A 23,663-nucleotide genomic window follows, 5' to 3' on the forward strand; every position below is an offset into this window, starting at 1 on the left:
AATGTCTTCCACTCCTGGTTAATATGGTTGGTTGAAAAGTTTAATAGCATGAATACTGGAGAAAAGTGAAATTTAAGATTGACGGGATTGTCCAAATTGAATTTTGAATTGTATTTTTGATTATAAAATTCTGAATTGGCCCTTTGTTGGTTATATAATTAATAGAGCTGTCAAGCAATTAAAAAAATTAATCGCCATTAATTGCACTGTTAATAATAAAATATGATTTATTTACATATTGTGGATGTCTTCTACATTTTCAGATATATTGATTTCAATTACAGCACAGAACACCAAGTATACAGTGCTCACTTTATATTTATTGTTGATTACAAATATTTGTGCTATAAAAAAACAAAAGAAATAATATTTTTCAATTCACCTCATACAAGTACTGTAATGCAATCACTTTATCATGATAAAGTTTAACTTACAAATGTAGAATTAGGTACAAAAAAATAACTGCATAAAAAAAAACAACGTAAAACTTTAGTGCCTACGAGTCCACCCAGTTCTCTTTCTTGTTCAGGCAGTCACTCAGGGCAGGTCTTCACTATGGAGGGGGTCGATTTAAGATATGCAAATTCAGCTACGCGAATAGCGTAGCTGAATTCGACGTATCGCAGCCGACTTACCCTGCTGTAGGGACGGCGGCAAAATCGACCTCTGCGGCTTCCCGTCGACAGCGCTTACTCCCACCTCCGTTGGTGGAGTAAGAGCGTCGATTCGGGGATCGATTGTCGCGTCCCAACGGGATGTGATAAATCGATCCCCGAGAGGTCGATTTCTACCCGCCGATTCAGGCGGGTAGTGTAGACCTAGCCTCAGACGAACAAGTTTGTTTACATTTGCAGGAGATAATGCTGCCTGCTTCTTGTTTACAATGTCATCTGAAAGTGAGAACAGGTGTTCACATGGCACTGTTGTAGCTGACATTGCAAGATATTTACATGCCAGATGCGTTGAAGATTCATATGTCCCTTCATGCGTCAACCAGCATTCTAGAGGACATGCGTTTTTGAGTGCAATTACATAACAAACAAATCTACATTTTTAAGTTACACTTTCTCAATAAAGAGATTGCATTACAGTATGGTATGAGGTGAACTGAAAAATACTATTTCTTTTGTTTATCATTTTTCAGTGCAAATATTTGTAATAAAAATAATATAAAGTGAGCAGTGTGTTGTAATTGAAATCAATATATTTGAAAATGTAGAAAACATCCAAAAATATTTAATTTCAATTGGTATTCTATTGTTTAACAGTGTGATTAAAACTGTGATTAATCATGATAAATTGTTTTAATAGCAATTAATTTTTTGAGTTAATCACGTGAGTTAACTGCGATTAATCGAAAGCCCTAATAATTAACATTGGTTGAACTTAAAAATCCAAATTTTAAATGCAAATATTCCAAAACACCAGTTCTGTTGTTAGGATGTAATGTGGTATTGCCTCTGTTCTCTGATTGATTGGCTTATGTAATTATCCCAAAATTGAAATTTGTTTTAATTGGCAAATTCACATTTTACAGTTTGTGCTTTTTTAGCTACTTACATAAGCCGTCCAAGAAAGGATCAGAAACATACTATGTAGTTTACAAAAATAGCCAACACAGCATGGATTTTGGATTTCAATTTGCAAGACTTAGCGATTCAAAATTTGCAAATGATCTGCAGTACAAGGATTAGTCATTGGAGACATTTCACAAATGATTTTTAAAATGAATACATTTGAGAATTTTGCCACTAATTGCAGACAATTAGCAAAAGAAGATGAAATTAATTGAAAACATTTAGTTAAGAATTATTCACCCAAATTTATTTGTCAATGGTACATATTCATTCCTTTAGGTTGTGAGCTTCTTCAGGCGATTGTTTTGTTCTAACGAGTTGTAGAGTGCTGTGTACATTTGCAGCACTACACAAGTAATAAATAAAAATAGCAGTCAACAAGTCAAAGCCCAGTATATATTACTATCCCAATAACAGCCAAATAAAAGATGTAAATGCTTGAGGTACTTAGCATGAAACCTTAACTGCCTCATTTGAATATCATGCCATAGAATGTCTTTGTCTGACACATTTATTGCAATCATAAAATAATTTCTAAAAATAAAAATATATGTAAATAGTTTTGAATCTATTTCTTTCCACTTCGTAGATCTTTGAAAGGCTAGGGGCTATGCAGATTGTGCTGTGGGAAAAAAAATCTCCACTGTAGAAAGAACAGGATCTTTCCAGAACTGAAATACAATATTTTTCATCTCCACTGGGAAGAGTGTCCCGTCCCCCGTCCCCCCCCCGCCTCCTTAGAATAAAAGGCTTTTCTGATCTTCCAATTTAGCAACCCCTTCCTTTAAGGGAAGTTTCTGCTCCATTCACCCATCACCACCACCCAGCAATTCTTCAATTTCTATGCTTGATGTAAGGGGAACAGTTGGCAAAGTGACTGACCAAACAAACAAACAAACAAAACCCTCAGAAACAAAGGAAGACTCTGGTGGCTGTAAGGGAAACAGCTCCAACAGCTTGCATCTCACATGTGAAAAGAGGTGCATTTTCAGGGCCAACCATGTGATGTGTAGGGAATCCCTGGGCCCAATTTTCAAGCCTGGATTCCTAAACTTGGCTGGATTTACACTTCTGTAGGTGTGTAAATTAGCAGGTAAGTGCCTACATTGGCTATACTTTAGGCATCCATATTTACAACGTGGACTGCACATATCAGTCTGTGCATTTAGTGGGAGTCCATATGTATGATTTTTGTCATGTTACGCTCTTCTCAAGAGGAAGAATATTTTAGAATAAATAATTTTAATAAACTCTCAGAAAATCTCTAATCTAGTTCTAGGACTCAAAATGTCTAATCCCTTATAAAGCTCATTACATTTATAGTTTACCTTATGTTTTAAATAACAACATTACTCAGATCAGTTCTTTAAGCTTTTCTGGACTTGGCAATACACAGATTTGGATATTTGAAAATGGGGACAGACATTCTAGGATTTAGGAGTTGGACTGGCAGTGGGATACAGGAACTTCAGCACCAGGTCACTGGCTAAAATTCAGCCCGGTAGTAGTGCAGGGGCATTAGCATGTGAAGGCTATTTAATGGCTAGGGTTGCCAACTATCTAATTGCACAAACCCAAACACCCTTTCCCTGCCCTGAGGCCATGCCCCTGCCCTGCCCCTTCTCTGAGGTCTCTCCCCCACACACACACTCACGCCATTCGCCCTACCTCCATCGCTCACTCACTTTCACTGGGCTGGAGCCAGGTGGTTGGGATGCAGGAAAGGGGTGTGAGGTGCAGGCTCTGGGAGGGAGTTTTTGGGTGCAGGAGGGGGTTTGGAGGTTGGGGTGCGGGTTCTGGGATGGGGGGTAGGGCCGAGGGTTCAAAGTGTACTAGGGGGCTCTGGGATGAGCCTGGGGCAGGGGTTGCGGTGCAGGCTCTGGGAGGGAGGTTGAGATGCAGGAAGGGGTGAGGGATGTGGGTTCCGAACGGTGTTTGCCTCAAGCAGCTCCTGGAAGCGACCAGCATGTCCGGCTCCTAGGCTCAAAGGCAGCCAGACGGCTCCGCATGCTGCCCCTGTCTGCAGACACCACCCCCGCAGCTCCCATTGGCCGTGGTTCCCAGCCAATGGGAGCTGCGGAGTCGGCGCTTTGGGCGGGGCAGCATGCAGAGACCCCCTGGCCACTCCTGCACCTAGGAGCCAGGGGGACATGCCGGTCACTTCCGGGAGCCATGCGGAGCCAGGGTAGGTAGGTAGCCTCCTTTTTAGGCCCACTGCATCACCAACTGGACTTTTAGCAGCCTATTAAAATCTCCCAGATTGGTTTCAGTAGCCACTGGAAGATCGAGGCCAATTCCGGGAGACTCCTAGCCAATCCAGGAGGGTTGGCAATCCTACTAATGTCCAGTCTGAAGTGAGTTTGTAGTCTCAGGACAAGTGGCCATATTGAAAATGACATCAATATAATAATTAACACCTTGATTAACTGACTTGGAGGAGGCCAAGGATTGAATAGATTCTTAGACTGATCTGCTCTCTCACCTTTAGCAGAATCCCCACAGGTTAGGAGTGGTGCCGTACAGGAAGTTGGTACCCAAGCAGTATTTGTTTGGTGGCATGAAAGAAGGATTTCAGTCTCATGACAGAATCTGACACCTTTCACAAATATTATATACTTACAGAAGAAAAAAAATGCACATGTGCCATCTAGAATAGTTACCCAAAGATCTTGCAATTCCATGGATGTTTTAAGATGGTGATATGCATTTGGACATGCAATCTGTTTTGATTTTCAAATTAAATGAAATTACTTTAATAACGTAAAGAGAGAGTCCTTTTTCAGACTACTGTTTTTATGATGCCCTTGCCCTGAGTAAAAAGGAAACCAGGCCACTAGTTGTTCTTGTTTTTACTAAAGTTCCTGTTGCCAGTTCACTGTTGAGACACATTAATCTTAATGTTAATGTGGAAGAAAAGGGCTTAGAAGGCTAGAATGATTTACTGGTTCTGGAGTCCATTTGGCTCTGTTGCCTGTTCTGCCTGTTACATTGGTACAGAATTGGAAAATGCAGTGTATAAGTACTTTATGGGTAGTTGGTTGGGATGAGAAGTAGAGAGGGAGGATAGTTTGAGTACCTGTGGCTGTGCAGAGAGTAAACATAAAGAATTTGCATAGCAAATCTATGATTCCTTGGTGCTCGTAAAAGGAAAGGTCTATATCTGCTTCTATCCAAAACTGCCTTGCTCAATATTCCTCACCAAGACATTCTGAGAAACCTTGTATAAAAGATTACAATGTCAAGCCTGCTTCAGCTGATATGGCCCTGGTGTTTGATGAATTACTTATTTCCTTATCATTTCCTGAATTAGTTATTTTCTTTAGAAGAGGAAAACAGGAGTGGCTGAAAAATTTCCTCCTTATGGTACTTGAGTCAGATTGTGTCTCCAATTACATTGTTGTGAATCCATAATAACTCAGTTGAAATATTTGGGTGTTGGGGGATGAGCCACACACTTTTCAAAGGACTGGAGATTGGTTCTTCCTATTTTTCTTTCCTTTGAAAATTATCTGTGAATGCACTCTGAATTCATACCATCAGACTCAAAGAGTAACTGTATGTTCCAGTTTTTCCACATGCACTAGTATTTTTCTGGAAAGTCTAGTCTTGCTTGGAATACAAATACACCAATCCTTGGATGGATGGGTAGATAGTCTCCTGCCACTTCATGTTGCTTAATCCCTTCAAGGTCTTCCTCCTTGACATATTCCCATCTGTCTCAAAAATAATTATTGGCACTAGGCCTATTGGGCCCCTCCTCAGTGGAATTCAAACCTATGAAATACATTTTTGTGTGTAATTTCTTGTCATTGACTTTACCTGGGTTTGCCTAGATTCATGAGTATAGCAAACGTTGTATATTTTATAAATAAATAAATAGAATAGAATAAGGTTGGTTTCTGGGGTTTTTCATGATTCCCACAGCTTTAATTACTATTACATGATAAATTAGCTACTAACATAAGAGGAAGATTTTCATACAGTAGTAGCTAGGAATTATCAATGGCAGTCAGTGAACAATTATATGCTACAATTTATACTATCTCCTCTAGTCTGTTCTTTGACTAAAGAAACACCTATTATTAGCCAGGCAATAATCAAATGCTTAAAATAGACATAAAAAGAAGATTTGGAGAATAATGTACAACACTACTTAATAAGCATTTCACTCCCTCATGAGAAGCACTGAAGTGTAGAAACTAGTTATATCACTGTATTTTAACTGACAAAATTGCTGTTGAGACAGCTATATCTTTTCAATGCATTTTATTAATGAAGCAATCCTGTTTTATAAACACAGATCATATTTAATTTAATGTGTATAATATACAAGAATTATTCAGATAACTTTTAGTGGTTAGATGGTACAAATCAGAGTTAGAAAGATATTGAAATCAAAGGGTAATATGTAAATATACATTGTCTCCAATGAAATCATAGAGCATTGCTTCACTATAATATGATTGGTGTCACTTGAAAGCCATCAATTTGAAGGTATGCAATAATAGATATTAGAGTATTTTTTTTTTCAAATCAGCCAGTTGTCTGTGGGAGGATTAATAACCAAAACACTGTTTATCTGTATGTGTCTCTGGAAGAGTATTCTATTACTCATTTTACATCCAAAAACATATCAAGGAGAAGTAAATATCAGCCACAAAAAAGAAAGGCAATACTCCCATAAAGATAAATGGGAGTTGCTTGTATCCTGAGGCAGGAGAACAAGTCCCTGTGTACATCATTACAATCATTTCCCCCCAACATTGCCTATGTGAAACCGAGGTTTGGTCTACACTGAAAGTCATATCCGTATAGCTACATTGGTCACAAATGTGGAAAAAACACACCTGTGACTGACATAGCAATATGGACATAATCCCCAGTGTTGACAGTTATGCAGATGGGAGATGGCATCCATCGACATAGCTAACTGCACTTGGGGAGGTGGTATTCCTACACCAATAGAAAAAACAACCCTTCTGTCAGCATAGGCTGCGTCTACATCCCAAGGCTATGCAGCATAGTCTCCGTAGTGTAGACATAAACGGAAACATACTTGGCTTAGTTTGACTGCTCAGCATGAAGCTCCTTATGGAATATCACCAGCAGCACAGCTTCTCTAGTTTACAGATCAGTGTAAATTCTCCCTTCGAATCCTCCTGTAAAAGAAAAACTGTGGAAGAAAACTGCTAATTCATGTCCTCCTTGCCCTCTTTCCCCAAACTCAGAATCCCTGGACTTTTTTTTTTTTTTTTTTGGCCAGTATTTTTTGCAGCTCTTTCATATACCGTATTTAAGCTTCTGACTCAAAGGCTATGAATAAATCAGCAGAATACATAATTTAACAATCTGTGTAAAAACAAAGCTGCTGTCAAATTGGGCACTTGACTAATGAATATTCTTTATTTACAACTACTATGAACAAAGTTGTATTAAAACTGTAATGCTTGTGATAGCTGAGAGTATGCATCTTTCAAGGAATGCCGTTATCAGAAGTGCTACAGTAATTCTTATTTTAGGAAATGAAAACAAAAGGAAAATTTACTTTTGTTTAGCTAGAACATTTTGTAGGCTGCATTTCACTGTAAAATGAACTGTGTTGTTGACTTCATTAATCCTATTTTGCTTTTGAATAATACAATACCATTTGTTTATCTGTTTTAAATTGCGCGTGGCATTAGAGAACAGGACGTACAGATAGCGCCAGAGTGGGTATAGCTGCATCAAATTATAAAATCTATTTTGTACTATGTGTTGAGCACAAGTCTGGGCTTGCCCACGGCAAGCCTATTACGCTGCATTCCAGCCAGCTACCCTACCCAGGGAAGGTGTCTGACACCTTGTTGAAGGATTTACTGAGAAGCTATCAATTGTGCAATCCAGGACCATCAATTCTGATTGTCTCTCAACTACCGGGCTCCCCATGGAACAATGGCTTCTCTACATGGTGGCCCACAAGAATGGGCTAAGCATCGGTCTGGGGCTTCTCCATTTGAGCACAGAGAGGGGGCTCTTTTTAAGAATGGGATTCTGCTCTGTGCAAGAGGCCAACCATAGCCGGTTGCAGGACTTGCAGGAGAAACTCTGCCTGCACTGCTAAACCTCAGACAGTGGAAGGGTCAGGGTGCATTTCAGGACTTTTGTTACTTTCAGAAATTGGTAACTTTTGAGTGCTTGAAGAATTAACAGACTCCAACGAGAAACTGCTGAGCTAGAATTGATATGCAAACTAGACACAATCAACTCCGGTTTGAATAAGGACTGGGAATGGTTGAGCCATTACAAACATTGAATCTATCTCCCCTTGTAAGTATTCTCACACTTGTTATCTAACTGTCTGTCTGTACTGGGCTAGCTTGATTATCACTTCAAAAGTTTTTTTTCTCTTAATTAATTGGCCTCTCAGAGGTGATAAGACAACTCCCACCTGTTTATGCTCTCTGTATGTGTGTATATATATCTCCTCAATATATGTTCCATTCTATATGCATCCGAAGAAGTGGGCTGTAGTCCACGAAAGCTTATGCTCTAATAAATTTGTTAGTCTCTAAGGTGCCACAAGTCCTCCTGTTCTTCTTTTTGCGGATACAGACTAACACGGCTGCTACTCTGAAGAATTAAGTGACAGCGGTAAAAACAATTCCTTTGCTAATCGTGTGTTCCTAACTGTCTGGCCATGTTGTCCCCAAATGGGTTAAACTAGAAGGCCAAAGTGCCAGCTACTCCCTTAGAGCTCCAGCTAAGTGGAGTGGCTTTGGCAGGTCTCCAACACTTGTTTTGGGTCTAAGTTGGGTAGGCGGCAGCAACCCATATCCCAGGGAAGGGTGTCAGACAAGAAGTGCCCTAGTGTTCTAGAACTAAAAACAGTGACTAGACTCCGTCCGCATCCAGGTGTCTTGGAAACAGTGATTGGGTCCGTTCACAACCAGCTGATAACAGTACAGATAGGTACTGGGCCATTTCTAACACCAGTAATTATTAAATTGCATGGTGGGCCTGAGTCTAATCTCTCATTAGTTTTACAGATCTATTGACTTTAATGGAGTTACTTCAAATTTACAGTGGCACAACTGATTAGAACTAGGCTCAATAACGCTAATGTAAAACAAGATTACTCTGTCCTATAAACCAGAATGCAAGTTATGTGGTAATTAAATCCATCTTTCAGATGGCAGGTTAAATTGAGGCCCCGAATACTTGCAGTCAATTAATTCCCTTGGCACTTTTCATAGGACTGGAGATATTGTTAAAATATCAAAGGGGTAGCCATGTTAGTCTGGATCTGTAAAACAGCAAAGAGTCCTGTAGCACCTTATAGACTAACAGATGTATAGGAGCATGAGCTTTCGTGGGTGAATACCATGCATCCGAAGAAGTGGGTATTCACCCACGAAAGCTCATGCTCCTATATGTCTGTTAGTCTATAAGGTGCCACAGGACTCTTTGTTGCCATTGTTAAAATAGTGGCCTGACCAAATTCCAAATAAGCATGATATTATTATGCTTACTTAAAATTGCCATTGTGTATACAGTTGGATAGTAACTTCTCCCCCTAAAAAAACTAACTACCCATGGTGCAGTGTTTCTGGTACAGAATGAAGGCTTTTCTCCACCAAAGAAGTGGCAGCTTTTTCAATGGTGAGCCCGAAAACATTTGCAAAGTGCTTTGAGAACTTCATGAATATAAGGGGCTATTATGATTCAAGATGAGCTAGAACTGCAAAATGTAGAGCCTGATTCATATAATGAGAACAGAAGTACTGTCACCAGGAGATGCTCTCTCTCAGACGTGATAGGGTATGATCTTACAGTGGTTGCCATCAGTCCAGCACCTTGAAATCTAGCGTTGTTTTTTTTTTAAATGAAATCTGTACAGAAGAGAACTTTCTTGGCAAACAAACAAGCTGCATTTGTTGTTCTGACTCTCAGAGCCAGATTCTTAGGTGGTGGATATCAATTTGGCTCCATTGAGATCAGGCCATAATTTATCCGCCTTTCCCTTCCTTAATAATGTGCTACTTCAATTGGTCGATTTGATGTTAGAATTGCAGGCAGTACTTGTCCCTTAAGTTTGATCGCCCACTGCCTATCAGTACAAAATATTAGACATGCTTCTGTGACAGTTAGTGCTTTGTTTCTGTGCCAGTTTCTCACAGAATAAAGATGGTTATACACATACTTCAAAGGAATGCCGAAGCTGGGGTACAAAATACGGACAAGTTCCAATACTGGGCAAAGGGGAAGGAACTGTGTCAGTCTTACCAAAAGTGAAGGAGAGCAACAAAATAGCATGTGCTACCCAATCCATAGCTACTGTGTAGAGCTAGATACTGAGTGGTTGTGGTGGGGGGAGGGCCCACAAATGACAGGGACATCCAGAGGAAGGCACTCCAAAATTGCATCCAAACAGAGAGAACTTGCTGAGGAGGATACAGGCCCATGGATAGTTAGTGCTCTTTGCGACCCAGCCGACAGCAGAGAGGGAAACCACTGAGCAAGGAGAAGGAGACTCAGGTAGGCATTATCTACTGCCACCATTAATGCACATTTTTTTATTGCACTTTGCCCCCTGCCCCTGAAATTTTACCTCTTCTCTGTGCTTCTTCCACAATGGTGGCCAACCATATGCAGGTAGGGAACAAAGGAATTCTTTTGTCAAATTGTTTATTTTAAGAGTATGCATTGGCAGAACTGGGCCAAAAATGACAGAAAACTGTAAGCAATCAAAAACCACTCCCAAATACATGCTTTAGCACAAGCCTTTGAAGCATTCAAATTTTTTAAAAAAATTTGCAGGACGAAAACAATTCTATACATTCAATTCAGAAAATGAAATATACACAAACTGGTACCTGAGCATTCAAATTATCTACATTGGAAATACAAAGGAAATCTTACAAGCAAGACAGTAACTGGGATTCAGACGATATGATTTTACAGAAATAGTATTGTAAATTTATTCTGTGCGGGTTTTCTAACCCAAAATACAATATTTTGGTTTTCCAGATTGAAAATCCAAGGAAGTATTGTTTGATCTTTGCCTGCGCATTTTTAGCAAGAACAGCCTTGTTTTTCCCACTTATGGTATGGCGTTTTCCCATGACACGCTTCAATGATCTGTTACCATTGCTGTGAAGAGACTGACAGCATATAGGCCTGGCAACTGCAAACCATCTCAAGCAGTTGCCTTCTCTGGACCTTTGGGACCCTATATCCACCAGGATCAGCACTGTCTGTAATAAGTATAGCAGTGTTTACTACACTATTCCTACAGTAACCCAGGACCTACACACCTGGCCCATCGTGGCAAGAGAGTTTGAAAAAAACCTCCATATACTCCTCATGGTGTGCATGTGGTGTTACATGGCCCTGAAGCAAGCCGTTGTGAGTGTGACCTTGTTCATATTTTTATGTAGATCATATGGGGAAAAATTTAAATAGTTGTGGCATTTATCTTTTGGTGTGTGCTAGCTCTGTAAATCTAACAATGGCTATCTGTCTGGTTGTTTATCAGTGAACCTGATTTGAGGTATCCTTGAGGACCTTCCCTTCCACATATGCTGAAAGACTGACCATGAGAAGGAGGAAAAAGAAATGGACAAGGGAGGATGTGTTGTTTGAGCTGTTTAACATTTTTGAGTTTGGAGCCCATGATACCAGGGCATGGAAGGAACAAAAGCTGGAGGAAAGGCAGAAGGGCAGAAGTTCTCCAAAACATCATGCAGCACCTCAGATAAACACAGATGTTTCAACATTTTATGGAGTAGAGCATCCAGAGGCCTACACCTCAGCAGCCATTCCACTAGGTGGACAATTCCTGCTTCTGGGCCAGGGCATAAACCCTCCCTCAAGGCACCAAAATTCCATGCAACACTTTCCCTTCCATAGTTCACCAGTGGACAATGAGGACTGCTATGAGGACACATACACTAACCAGTGATACAGTTCAGAGCAGTCAGCATTTTGCACTTTTTTAATAGTTTGTTGTTTATTACTGCACAGTAAAGATTCACTGTTTTTGAAAAACATTTATCTTCTCTACAAGATAGAGATGTAACCCCCGCCTCCCAAGTCACTAATTCCTCCTAAGAGTCATAAAACTTCATAAATATCCATAGCCTGGACATGAACCATATATGCACAAAGTAACAAAAAAATAGACAAAGCAGCACACTGTTTGCCTATGGCACACTGTCAAGTGTGTTCTTACAACTTCCGTCGATTGAATGCCCTTGTGTTAGGATATTCAAAATCTTCAGACAGTCTTTCCACTTTCCTTCTCCTCCCTGCTGGTAGCCTTTTCCCCTTGGCCTCACACATATTATGTAAAAACACAACATGCAGCAATAACAATAGAATATTAAGTTCACTGAGATCCAGCCTAGTCATAAAACATCTTCACCGCTCCTTTAATCTGTCATATACACAATCCATAGTTATCCTGCAGCTGCCAGTGGTTCTCAACCTATTTACCATTGTGGGCCACATGTGTGGCCCATAATGTGTTATGTGGACTGCATCCAATTCTCCTTGTATGGCCCTGACGATGTCACATGGCCGCATCTGTGTGCTGATTGCGCCGCAGGTTAAGAACCACTGGACAGTTAAATCTTTCCTTGCTGCCAACCAGTTGCCCATTGCCTAGCTTTATGAGCCAGGAAAGCAAAGGGGTAGGCTGAGTCCTCAGGAATCACAATTGGCATTATAACCCCAACAAATGTGAACATGGTGGTTTGGGGAAAATGTCCCTCCTTGTAGCTTTTTGAAAATGTATGTATTCCTAAAGATGCGAGCACCATGTTCCATCCCTGATAAACCAACATTAATGTTGGTGAAACATCCACAGAGCTTGCATAACCTTGGAAAAGTACCCTTTTCTGTTTATGTAATCAGAGGAATGGCAGGGGGGGGGGGGGAGAAGGTAGAATTAGGCTATGCATTCCATCAGGATATGCATCTACAATTAGGGAAGCCCATTTACTGCACATTGCCCAGAGTCACAGTCTTGTGCCAAGGGACATGTTTAATGGCCTTGCGTGCCTGAATGACGACTGTCCCTGCTGTACATTTGCCAATACTGAGTTGATTGCCTACCAACCCATAGCAATCCGAGGTTGCAATCCACTCCACAGTGTGCTGCTGGTCAGTGAATGCCTGAAGCAGCTGGTCACTTTCATTCTTTGTCTGCATCATCCACTTCACCTCAGTATTCTTTTCGCTGCTGCGTGGCTGGTTGCTGTGGTGGTTGTTGAGGTTCCACAAATACAAAAGAATAGGTCATCCTCTCTCTAACAGACAGATGAGAGAGCTCCGCAGAGCTGTTCGGCAGTCACATTTCTCCTGGCAAGATGGCAGAGCAACGGAAAGCCAGTGTGAAAAAGAGTGGATTATGGGATGGATCAGAGGAAATTGTGTAAACTTGACCCCTAAATACCAAAATTCTCTGAGATAAGTGGTGGTATCCCACTGTGCACCCAAAAAAGTTCTCATGGGACCGTGCACCAGACAGTGATGTCAGGGACACTGGGATGCCTACCAGTGCGGCATGACTTTTGCCAATACAACTTGGTGATATGAGAATGCACTGCATCATCTATGGCAGCCAAATGTGGTGCTCTCACAAAATAGCGACGTCGGCAGCTTTAGGCCAGAAGAACTTTTACCAGTGCTACTTTCTAGTGTAGCCTTGGCCTTCAGTGGGCTCTGGATCAAGCTCATGATGAATATTTGTCCATTTGCATACAATTTTTTTGATTCACACCTGTAGTCACTCAAATTGCACATACAAACTAGGGGTGCAGATGCAATGTATTTTTTCACATGTAGTTGTGCACATAATTTAGAAATCAGGCCCTTAATCTCTGCTTGCATCATTTAGTCATGTGCAAAATTGGGATAATTACCTACAGAGAAGGAGCAGTAAAAGTACTAATGAATTAAGCCTCAAAATGGTCTGAATTCCTTGAATGGGTGCCAATAAGTGTAGAGTGTCATTATGGATTGTACCTTCTGGATTGTGGAGTCCTGGTGTGGATACACAGAATAGTCAAAAACATACTGTTAATTATTAATAGAAATGAATCAATACACAGTGGATTTTAATTGCCAACTCTACCCTGAATTCAGCTTTGTTTGGGGTTTGGAGGGTCTGACTCAGAACAAACTGTGCATCCTGTTAGTAACTCTTGCTATTTTTAACAACACAGCTGATGATTTGTATTTGCTACATAGACTACATTTGAATTTAAAAAATAATTTTAACTTCAGATGTCCCTGGTAGTCACACAAGTGAGCATGTATGTTTGTTGGGAGGCCATGTGTCTGCTGCTGCTGTTCTGCTAGACTGAGGCCCACCTCACAGAGGTGCTGAGAGGTTAAATGCATTAAAGATTGTGAGGTGTTTACATAGTACAACGGGGGGGCCATGTAAGTACCTAAGATAGGCATATAGATTATAGGTAGGTAGATAGAATCAAGGAAGAGGTGCTCTATGATTCCAGAGATTGGGGGTGGAGGGTGAGGGAAAGTCGAGAGCTGGTTGAAAAAGGTCAGGGTTTTTTTTGTTTTTGTTTGTTTGTTTGTTTGGGTTTTTTTGCGGGATATTTTGAAAACTTTTTTTTTAAAGTACGTCTGGAAAAAGTGAAAACAGAAAAAGTTCAGTTTCTGAAAACAACTTTTGGTAAAAATAAATAAATTAGGTTTTCTTGTGAGATTTGGAAACTAAAAACTAAAATTATTTTACCAAAACCTGAAAAGATTTAGCAAAAGAAATTTGGTTCCATTTTTTGTTGAAAATCTTTAAATTTTTGACAAAAATGAAACATTTCAGTGAAAATCTTTTTGCTCAAAAAAACCTTTTTTGTTTGTTTGTTTAAAGATGTTTTTGTTATAGACCTGGTAAAATCAAACAAACTAATCAGACTAGTGGTATATTCAACATATTCAGGCTTGGGGAAGCATTTCAGATTTTCTTTGCCTGTGAAGCTGCTTCTAACATAAATGTGTGGGATAGAACCTGATCAATAAAGCAAATAGCAGGCTAGGATCACGGAGAAAGGTGAGAACCTTGTGATGCTATTTGAACTGTGCTTAAATATCCTGATTAAGTTCCCCTCCTTTTTCTCAAAGTAAGTATGTGTGGGATTAGCAATGGTTATAGTGGAAACACAAGAAAAAATAAAGTAGGAGAAAGGGCATGTGATGTCCAGCCTTGGTGAATCCAGTAAGTGATGAGAAATGAATCAAGAAATGTTCTGTTCTTCAAGTATTTATTAATTTTATATTTGTTGTCTTGTGTCATTGTTTGAGTCAAATCTTAAACAGTTTTTGAACTTGCAAATCTTTGCCATTCACCTTCAAAGTTGCTTGTAGGTATCTTTGATTTGTATGACCAGCATTTACTTCATAAAGTCTTATTGAATAGGCAGTGTGACAGGTCATATTTTCACAAGGATGAACTGCCCTTGACTAATTTCTCCAGTGCAGTTTGAACACAATCTTTACTTTTGCAGTAACATTTTTACTTTTCACCTGTTTATTTTCAATAAGCATATTTATTGGAACTGTAGCCAGTTAGTTCATTTTATCATCCATTTATCATGTGCTATTTAGCATTATGGACAGCACATATACTGTTTCATATATAATTAATCTATGCTAAATAGATTTAAATTATAGGATTATAGAAGTATAAGATTGACAAGTATTTAGGAGTGAAGCGTGTGTATTTAAGTAAAGCATGACTGTAATGCAAGGCTACAGGCTGAAGCCTGTAAGATTTTAGCTTATCCATACTAGGCCACAGGTTTAAGAATGCTTGGCATGAATGGTTGACCTAGGAATAACCCTAATCCAGTAAGGTTACAGGATTACTAGAAGGAATGTCAGTAGGTGGTGATATGGAAAAATAGACTGCAATAGACTACAAAACACCTGATTGTAACATCCCGGATAGTTATGTTCTGTCCCCAGGTTACCATGGACACATGCTGTGCATAGATGCTAATGAGAATAACGGGAACTTAGGCTTGGTCTACACTAAACCCCCAAATCGAAGTAAGGTACGCAACTTCAGCTACGTGAATAACGTAGCTGAAGTCGACGTACCTTAGTTCAAACTTACCGCGGTCCACACCCGGCAGGCAGGCTCCCCCGTCGACTCCGCGTACTCCTCGCGGCGAGCAGGATTACCGGAGTCGACGGGGAGCACTTCTGAGTTCGATTTATCGCGTCCAGACAAGACGCGATAAATCGAACCCAGAAGTTCGATTGCCTGCCGCCGAACCAGCGCGGTAAGTATAGACAAGCCCTAAGACACCAACATATGAAAAATGGGCCATCCAAAATTCATGGGGTGTGGAAGTACAGGTAAGGAAAAGGAGGGTTGAAACCCTCACACACATGCATAAGGTGTTAGGCACGATGAGAACAACAATATAAAAGAGGTTATCTGGTTGGGTAAAAGTGGAAGACCCAGGGGAATTCTTAACAGGAACCACTCTCTATTGATCATCTCTTGAGAGATCAGTAAGATCCTAGAAAATCTTTGGGGATGTGAGTATGACTACAGTATTAGTTATTGCATGATTTTTTGTGGGATTTATATATGCATGAATAATTGTAACTTTACTTCAGGGGTTCTCAAACTGGGGGTCGGGACCCCACAGGAGGTCACGAGGTTATTACATGGGGGGTTGCGAGCTGTCAACCTCCATCCGAAATCCCGCTTTGCCTCCTGCATTTATAATGGTGTTAAATATATAAAAAAGGGTTTTTAATTGATAAGGAGGGTTGCACTCAGAGGCTTGCTGTGTGAAAGGGGTCACCAGTAAAAAAGTTTGCGAGCCACTGCTTTACTTATTGGTTTAATAAAAGTTGTAGTACAGACTTCATACTTGTGATTGCATCTGTGGTCACTGTCCCTGGTCTTCAGGGCATCATGTGTTCCTGCAGTCTCCAAATTTGAGAAAAGCACCAGAGGTGATTTTTCACTCTGAGCTTGAAACTGTAGCAACAGAAGCTGATTTAATACAAAATCGCTAAATTCAGTTTAAATTAAAAAAAAGCTAAAAACCTGTGCAAAGCGATCCCAAGGGCTGGTCTACACTGGGGGGAGGGATTGATCTAAGATACGCAACTTCAGCTACGCGAATAGCGTAGCTGAAGTCAAAGTATCTTAGATCGAATTACCTGTGGTCCACATGGCGCGGGATTGACGGCCGCAGCTCCCCCGTCGACTGCGCTACCGCCGTTCGCTCTAGTGGAGTTCCGAAGTCGATGGTGAGCGCGTTCGGGGATCGATATATCACGTCTTAACGAGACGCGATATATCAATCCCGGATAAATCGATTGCTACCTGCCGATACGGCGGGTAGTGAAGACGTACCCCTAGACTCTTCATGAAGGACTGCGTTCCCCTCTCTTCCTCAAGCTTGGGTTTGAGGGTGGGATTTTGCTTCACAATCTTTTTTTTTTCTTTTAGCGAAATCATCTTCTGTCATCTCAAACTTAAGAACCATAGAGCAATGTTTTGCAGGGACTTTGAGATTTCTCTCCCCCTCCCACCCACGTGTTACAGCTAGTTTTGACTTTTGAAGGAGGAACTGAAATTTAACATTCTCATATTGACATGTGAAGGTATGGGTTTTAGTCTGCCCTCAGATATTTATTTTGATTTAGACTTCAGAAAAGACACATCTTCCAGGCTCTGCAAGCCCTGACATCCACTAAAAATGCAAATGCATTTTTGCAAATGCAAAATGCAAACCATAGCAATAAAAAAGAATAAAGATCAAACAAAAGAGCTGCAAAACCCACTCACCAAAAAGCAACCATTGTGTCTGCAAGGAAACACAACAAAACAAAATAACACCACCCTCAGATTGCAAAAAGAAACTCCAAGTCTCAATCATCTGAGCACTCCCTAAATGCCTGCTCAAAAGATGAGCTTTATGTAGTGCCCTGGAGGTCAAGACATTCAGCTATTTTATATCAAGGGGTGGATATGTATTGTTGCAGTTCCCCTGGACTTCAGTGGGAGCCATGTATGTATCCAAAAGCAGAGTCTAACCCACAGAGTTTGTGTATCTTGGTACCACCAGTGGTGTGCAGTATGGTTTGCTGGTTGCAGCAAGGGACTGGGAGGCAGGACTTAAGGGCACTGTCCCAAAATAGGCCAAATTACACCCTTATTTACACTTTTGCAACCCCACAGATATCTGAGGCCAGAATTTGGAGTCTCCATTTTTGCAGCGTGTGATCCTTTGCTCCCCAAAGCTGCAGGAGTTGTGATGCTCAGCCCTACAGGGGAGGAAACTCATCCCATCAGTCAAGCAGCATCCACTGTCTGATTTTCAGAGAGGCACCAAGAGGCTTGGTGTGAAGCCTCTCCTTATCTGGAGTCAGGCTCTGTGGCACTGGGGCTTTGAGGATGTTGGGCTGAAAGGAGCCCTAGAAGATCTCCACCCCTAAAGAAAATTTGGCTAGACTATAACTTTGCCTTACTGTTTCCTTTTGCTACAGAAAAAAGGAGGGGAAACACCCTACCCCTTGGAACTTTTGTGCCATTGTCCTTTTCTGTTTGCACTCAATTTGAACTGAGGAGTTTAAGTGGAAGATGATGTTTTGTAAAATTCACAATACTGCCGGGGAGTAGGAGTCAGGACTTCCGTGCTCTGCTTCCAGCTCTACTGGAAACTTAATCTCACTGGCCCCATATGTTCTTTCCACTACAGAGGCAGGAAGGATCAACTCTTGGCTAATCCTTCATCTATCTAACTGTGTAGGGTGAGAGTAAGAACTGGGGAGGGGACAGTTGAGGAGAGCCTGAACAATGCAGTGTCCTGCCCCCTTTTCAGCTGTCCCCAATCTGCAGGAACAGTTGTGGAGAGCTAATGGTACCTTAGGCAACATGAACTCCTGCTGTAACTTCATAGAGTGAAGCTGGGGGTAGCGAACCAATGGCAGCATGGCTTCTGTTTTCTGCTGCACTGCCGTGGCTGCAGCTTACTCCTTCAGCACAGATTCTGCCACTCTAATGGATGGATATTAATTTGGTCTCCTCCATACTCCTCTGTGGAGGTCAGGAACCTATAGGCCTCTGTGGCTTATTTTGTCCATCTGAAAAACAGTCATAACAGATACCTCACAGCTCACTGAATTAGCATCTGGGAAACACTTTGAGATTCTTGGAGGAAGCATAATAGCAGTTCTGAATGTTATTGCACTGACTGAACATTTCAAGAGATCTCTCTAACTGGGATTTCTTTAACCGTCTTCCATATTATGGACTTCTATGCTGAGGAAGATAAGCATTCTCCTTTCCCTCCCTTTGCATTAGAGACCTTCATTACAGCATAACTACTACGTAGTTTCTAAAGCTGTAGCCTGAGGACCTTCTATGTTCCCATTCATGCACTGAGTACCATTTTCATTGATATCTTTAAGACCCTTCACTTTGTAAAAAGTCGCTTAAGTGACATTCTAATGTACAAAATAATGTAACAATTGGAGCCTGGAGGCGAAGGGTCTCCTCTGGTTAATACGTTTGTTACTGAAATGTGACCTTTTATGAAACTGAAGCTGTGCTGCTCTATGTGATGGGAGCCTGGCTGAATTTCAGCCTAATGAGGCCACTAGAAACAATTGCGCCGATATGATTTTGATTGTCAATGCTGCAAAGCAACAGAGCTATGTATTCAAAGGTTAAGTGTTCCTTAAAAGGCCTAGTTTTAGCTACTGTATTATTAACTGTCTAGTATTTGTTAGTTAAGTTGAAGCCTATGTTGAGAACACTTGAGGGCTTTTATCCGCCATCTGAAACCTAGTGAATATGCCATACATATTGTTCTTGTCAGCAGAAGAATATAATAACAAAGTTAACCTGGGATAATTTTCTCATTAGGTAGCATGCTCCCTGTTGTCTCTGGCAGTTTCACACAAATGAGTGGTTAAACATAAAATGAATCCTGCTCCATTCCCTGCCATAATATCTTAGAGACATAGAAAGAAAGATCTAAGCAAATCCATGTGCATTCAGGTAAACATTTGATACGGCTTTCAGACATGAACACTGACACGAGAAATGCTTTAGGTAAGTAGGTAAGCAAGTAGGTGAGTGTCTTGGTTAGTGTGTTTGACAGAGCAACGTTTATAGAACGGCAAGCTTGAGTGGCTGAGCTAATGTCACCTGCATCTCGGCCTGAGAACAATCTCAGTAACTGCAAGGTTCATACAGATTATAAGGGAAGAAAGAACTAAATAATTTAAAACACATAAAGAATTAAGTTATTTGCACTTATGCATTGGTTTCCCAATCAGTTCTTTGACTCAAGCTAATGTTCTCTCTCTTCCCTGCCACCCTTTCTTTTTTATATATCAAGCCAATAAATTGCTTTGTTTCTGTCAAGGCAGACAAGGTGTTTTCTCATTTGTTCTACTATTACTTACTCACAATGTAGGATTATTAGACATTGCTCCCCATAATTGCTGAATTTTAGGGTTGACCTCATATTTCCCATGTTATCATTATCCACATCTACTCCAAGTACTTTCAAAAACAATAAACCTATAGGCTTCAACTAGTATTTTTACCCTCTCTTCCTTCTCCTACTCCTTACTTTTACTAACCCCTTTAATCTTACTAACTTCTTCAAATCTACTATTCCACCCTATCTCTACCCTCAATTACATTTATTTTTAAAAAATCTTCATTTACTTCTATGTTATATCTCTGACCCCCTGCCATTCATATATTTTGTGTCTTTTAGACTGTATGCTAGAAAGGGAGTGTCTTTAATTAATGTTTGTGCAGAGTCTAAAACAATGGAGGCCCGATCCTATCTATAGCTTCTGGGCGCTACTGAAATATAAATGACTAAAACTATTGCTATTACTAATAGCATTTTTTGACTCAGATAATGGAGACGTATGCTGTGGTTTCATACCATTGTTCAAATACTTCACAGAGTCATTTAGGGCCAGATCTGGATAGCCCTACTTATGCTGAGTAACATTTTACTAAGTAGACCCATTGAAAATAATGGGGCTCTTCATGTAGTAAGGAGATATTGAATGTAAGGCATGTAATAAATACAGCTTCATCAGTAACCATTTTTTTTTCTCTAATTTCTCTCCGTTGGAAGAGAGACAGTTGTGGACATAGAAGCCAAATTTTGAAAAGTGGCATTGGCCTCATTTTCAAAGGGACTGAATTCCCTTCCACTCATATTTAACTTAACTAGTGGTCCTCACCATTTTTAAAAATCAGATACAAACTGTCTCAGGTAGGGCTTCCAAAAACTGAGGCCCATTTGAAAATGTTGGTCATACTGTATAATAAGAGGTCTACTTAAATCACAGAGAAATCACACATTTTTCGTGGGTGGGTCACGGCATAAATAGCAAATTTCATGGATATGTTTGTACCACGCCCCCCCCCCCCATACTTCTGCGCTGCTGCTGGCACTGCCTTTGGAGCAGGGCAGCCAGAGTGAGGCGACTGTTGGCCGGGCACCCAGCTCTGAAGGCCACGCTGCCACTAGCAGCAGCGCAGAAGTAAGGGTGGCAATACCGTGCCACCCTTACTTCTGCTTTATGTTCGCAACACACCTGTGAGATAGGGAAGGTTTATTATCCCCATTTTACCGATGGAAAACTAAGTAACAGAGAAGTTATGTGACTTCCCCAAGACCACACAAGAAGTCATAAGATAGCCAAGAATAAATCCTAGATTTCTTGTTTCCCATTCCATGCCTTAACCACAAGACCATCCTTTCCCCCACACCCCCTTATGTTTTAATGGAACCTTCTGAAGTGGACCATAAAAAGTGTATTTGGTTCCTAAATGAAGTAGATTTCACGGAACTACAATAATGGGCAATTTAACAATCTTTCTTCAGCAATACCTAATTACTTAGGCTCTTGTTACTGAATATGCATTGCTAAAGTTTGGCCTACCTTTGAATTTATTAGTCTCACTGCTCAACTTTAATTACTTTGCTTTTTTTTTCTTCATTTGATTAATTTGTATTGTTGCAGCACTGATATACCCAGCGTTCCTCTTAAAATCATTGAATAACGACACCTTAAAATTCCTGGCATGTGATGTTTCTTAATTTAGAGCTAAAAATCAAACAAACCTGAATGTAATACTTCCCTAATAAGCAATCTATATAACAACAGCTCGGAGAGACGTATCCAAATATTATCTCACAAGACATTTATCATTATAGAATAATATGTTGTCACACAGCAAAAAAATTTGGCAGTGCACTCTTGTAAGAGTGAATAAGGGATAAGTGTAGGTTGCTGAATAAAATATTTAACACACACAAGTTGGCTGGAGCAAAGAGTTCTTCAGGACAGCTGAGCCATCTTTCTCTCCATAGGCCAAATCCCCAGATCTGTACTCAGCTTTACTCAGGGAAATTTCCTGAAAGACTTCAGGATTTGCCCTTTAAAAAAAAAAAATTACTTAAAAACTAGAGCAAGCAGTGGCACTAATTTGGTAGATGTCTAATGCTGATTCTGTGTGTGATGTATCTGATAAAATATACTTTTACTTGGATTAGCTTGGTTGTGATCATAATTGGGTTATAAGCTTGGTATTGTGATGGTATCTAATGTTTCTTTACCTAATGTTCATATTAGGTGAAATTCTCACAAAGGGCCAGACCCCCAGCTGGTATAAATCATTGAAGTTAGTGGAGCTATGCTGATTTATACTAGCTGAGCATCTGGCCCATAGAGTAGGCCAGCATAGTCCTTACCACCTCTGTATCTTGTGTTGGCACTGCCTGAGGGGCCATCTGTTGCCTGGATGTCCAGATGAGTATCTGTACCATTGAGGGGATCTTCTCATCTCATAACAAATCTAACCCAGAGCAAAGAGTGATAACGGGAGTTATGCCAAGGAAGGGTGGATTTCAACTCCCAAACCCCATCTACTACTTTGCCCTCACAAAACCTGATTACTCCAGCTTTATGCTGGTGGAGTACATTTTGCCTTTGAACATGCTAATAATACAGTTTTCAGTATTTCGCTGTTGCAATGGATTGCGCAAGAAAAAAAGTACATATATTTGGTCAAAATTTTTATTACACAACATGGCATTTTGGTATGGAACTATTAAATGTAATGAGGTTTGAATCAAAGTTAGAAAGCAAATGTGTTTGCAGGACTAATTTGTACAGTGCATCAATTATTTGTGCATCTGCAATGACACAAGATTATGTGTAGAGGTTTTGTAGGACATGGGGGATGTATAAACTGTATTACCCCTTCTCACTTGAATAGCAGTTTTTTAGTTCTGACATTTAGGTTGCAAAGTTTGTGAGCTAGAGCACAAATAAGCCTTGTTGTGGCATTGCTAGATTTATTTAGCAACATCATAATGCATCTGAAAAACCAGAAATAGTTCAACATAAGGCTTTATTTGTTGGCACTGGAGAAATCTGCTTAATCTTAGTTACTGGCTTTGTGGTTCATATGACAGAGGGAAGTTGCTTAAATTCACTATGGTATCCAAGGAGGCTGAGTATGTAGTGCCTGAGGCTATCATAATAACAGGCTAAGTTGAAGATGGTCTGAACTCTAACAATTTTTTTTAAAAGAAAATTGTGCTGATTACTTAGAATGACTTAGAGAACCATGTAAATGTTTACTAAATAATAATATTTTTATATTACTGCATATGTTGAGTAGGAGGAGAAAAGAAGACTTTAGATATTATTGTCACTCCATTCAGTGTCTCTAGTAACTGAACGGTGCTGATATTGCTAATGAAAGATGCCATTTTAATGAGGCAACAGTCCTGCAAAAATAAAAGGACATACAATAAAATTATTACGTGAGTGTAATATATATGCACCAAGGGGATGTGTTAAGATTGCATAACCACCCTTAATTTTGTGATTTCGTGTCTTCAGTGTTTCACTTTGCAACTTTAATATCCTTCAAATGTATGTGGCGGGATGAAGTTGGTATGGTGTGTATAGTATGTTTGATGTCATACTGTAACAAACCAGAAGAAGCCAACAAAGCAACCGATCAAAACCGACGTAACGTATTGATAGCAATTCGTTCTA

The 23,663-nt window shown here is 40.2% G+C and overlaps 1 long non-coding RNA gene across 1 annotated transcript in view; it reads left to right on the plus strand.

Moving 5' to 3' along the window:
* The window catches only part of LOC122173919 (uncharacterized), a 304,056-nt gene that overhangs the window by 138,849 nt on the left and 141,544 nt on the right, over window positions 1-23,663 (plus strand). Inside the window, exon 3 of the long non-coding RNA XR_010592553.1 lies at window positions 11,092-13,865. This is a non-coding gene — a long non-coding RNA (uncharacterized LOC122173919). The remainder of the gene's footprint in view (window positions 1-11,091; window positions 13,866-23,663) is intronic.

This window comes from Chrysemys picta, chromosome 14 (assembly GCF_011386835.1).
Source record: "Chrysemys picta bellii isolate R12L10 chromosome 14, ASM1138683v2, whole genome shotgun sequence".
NCBI lineage: Eukaryota > Metazoa > Chordata > Testudines > Emydidae > Chrysemys > Chrysemys picta.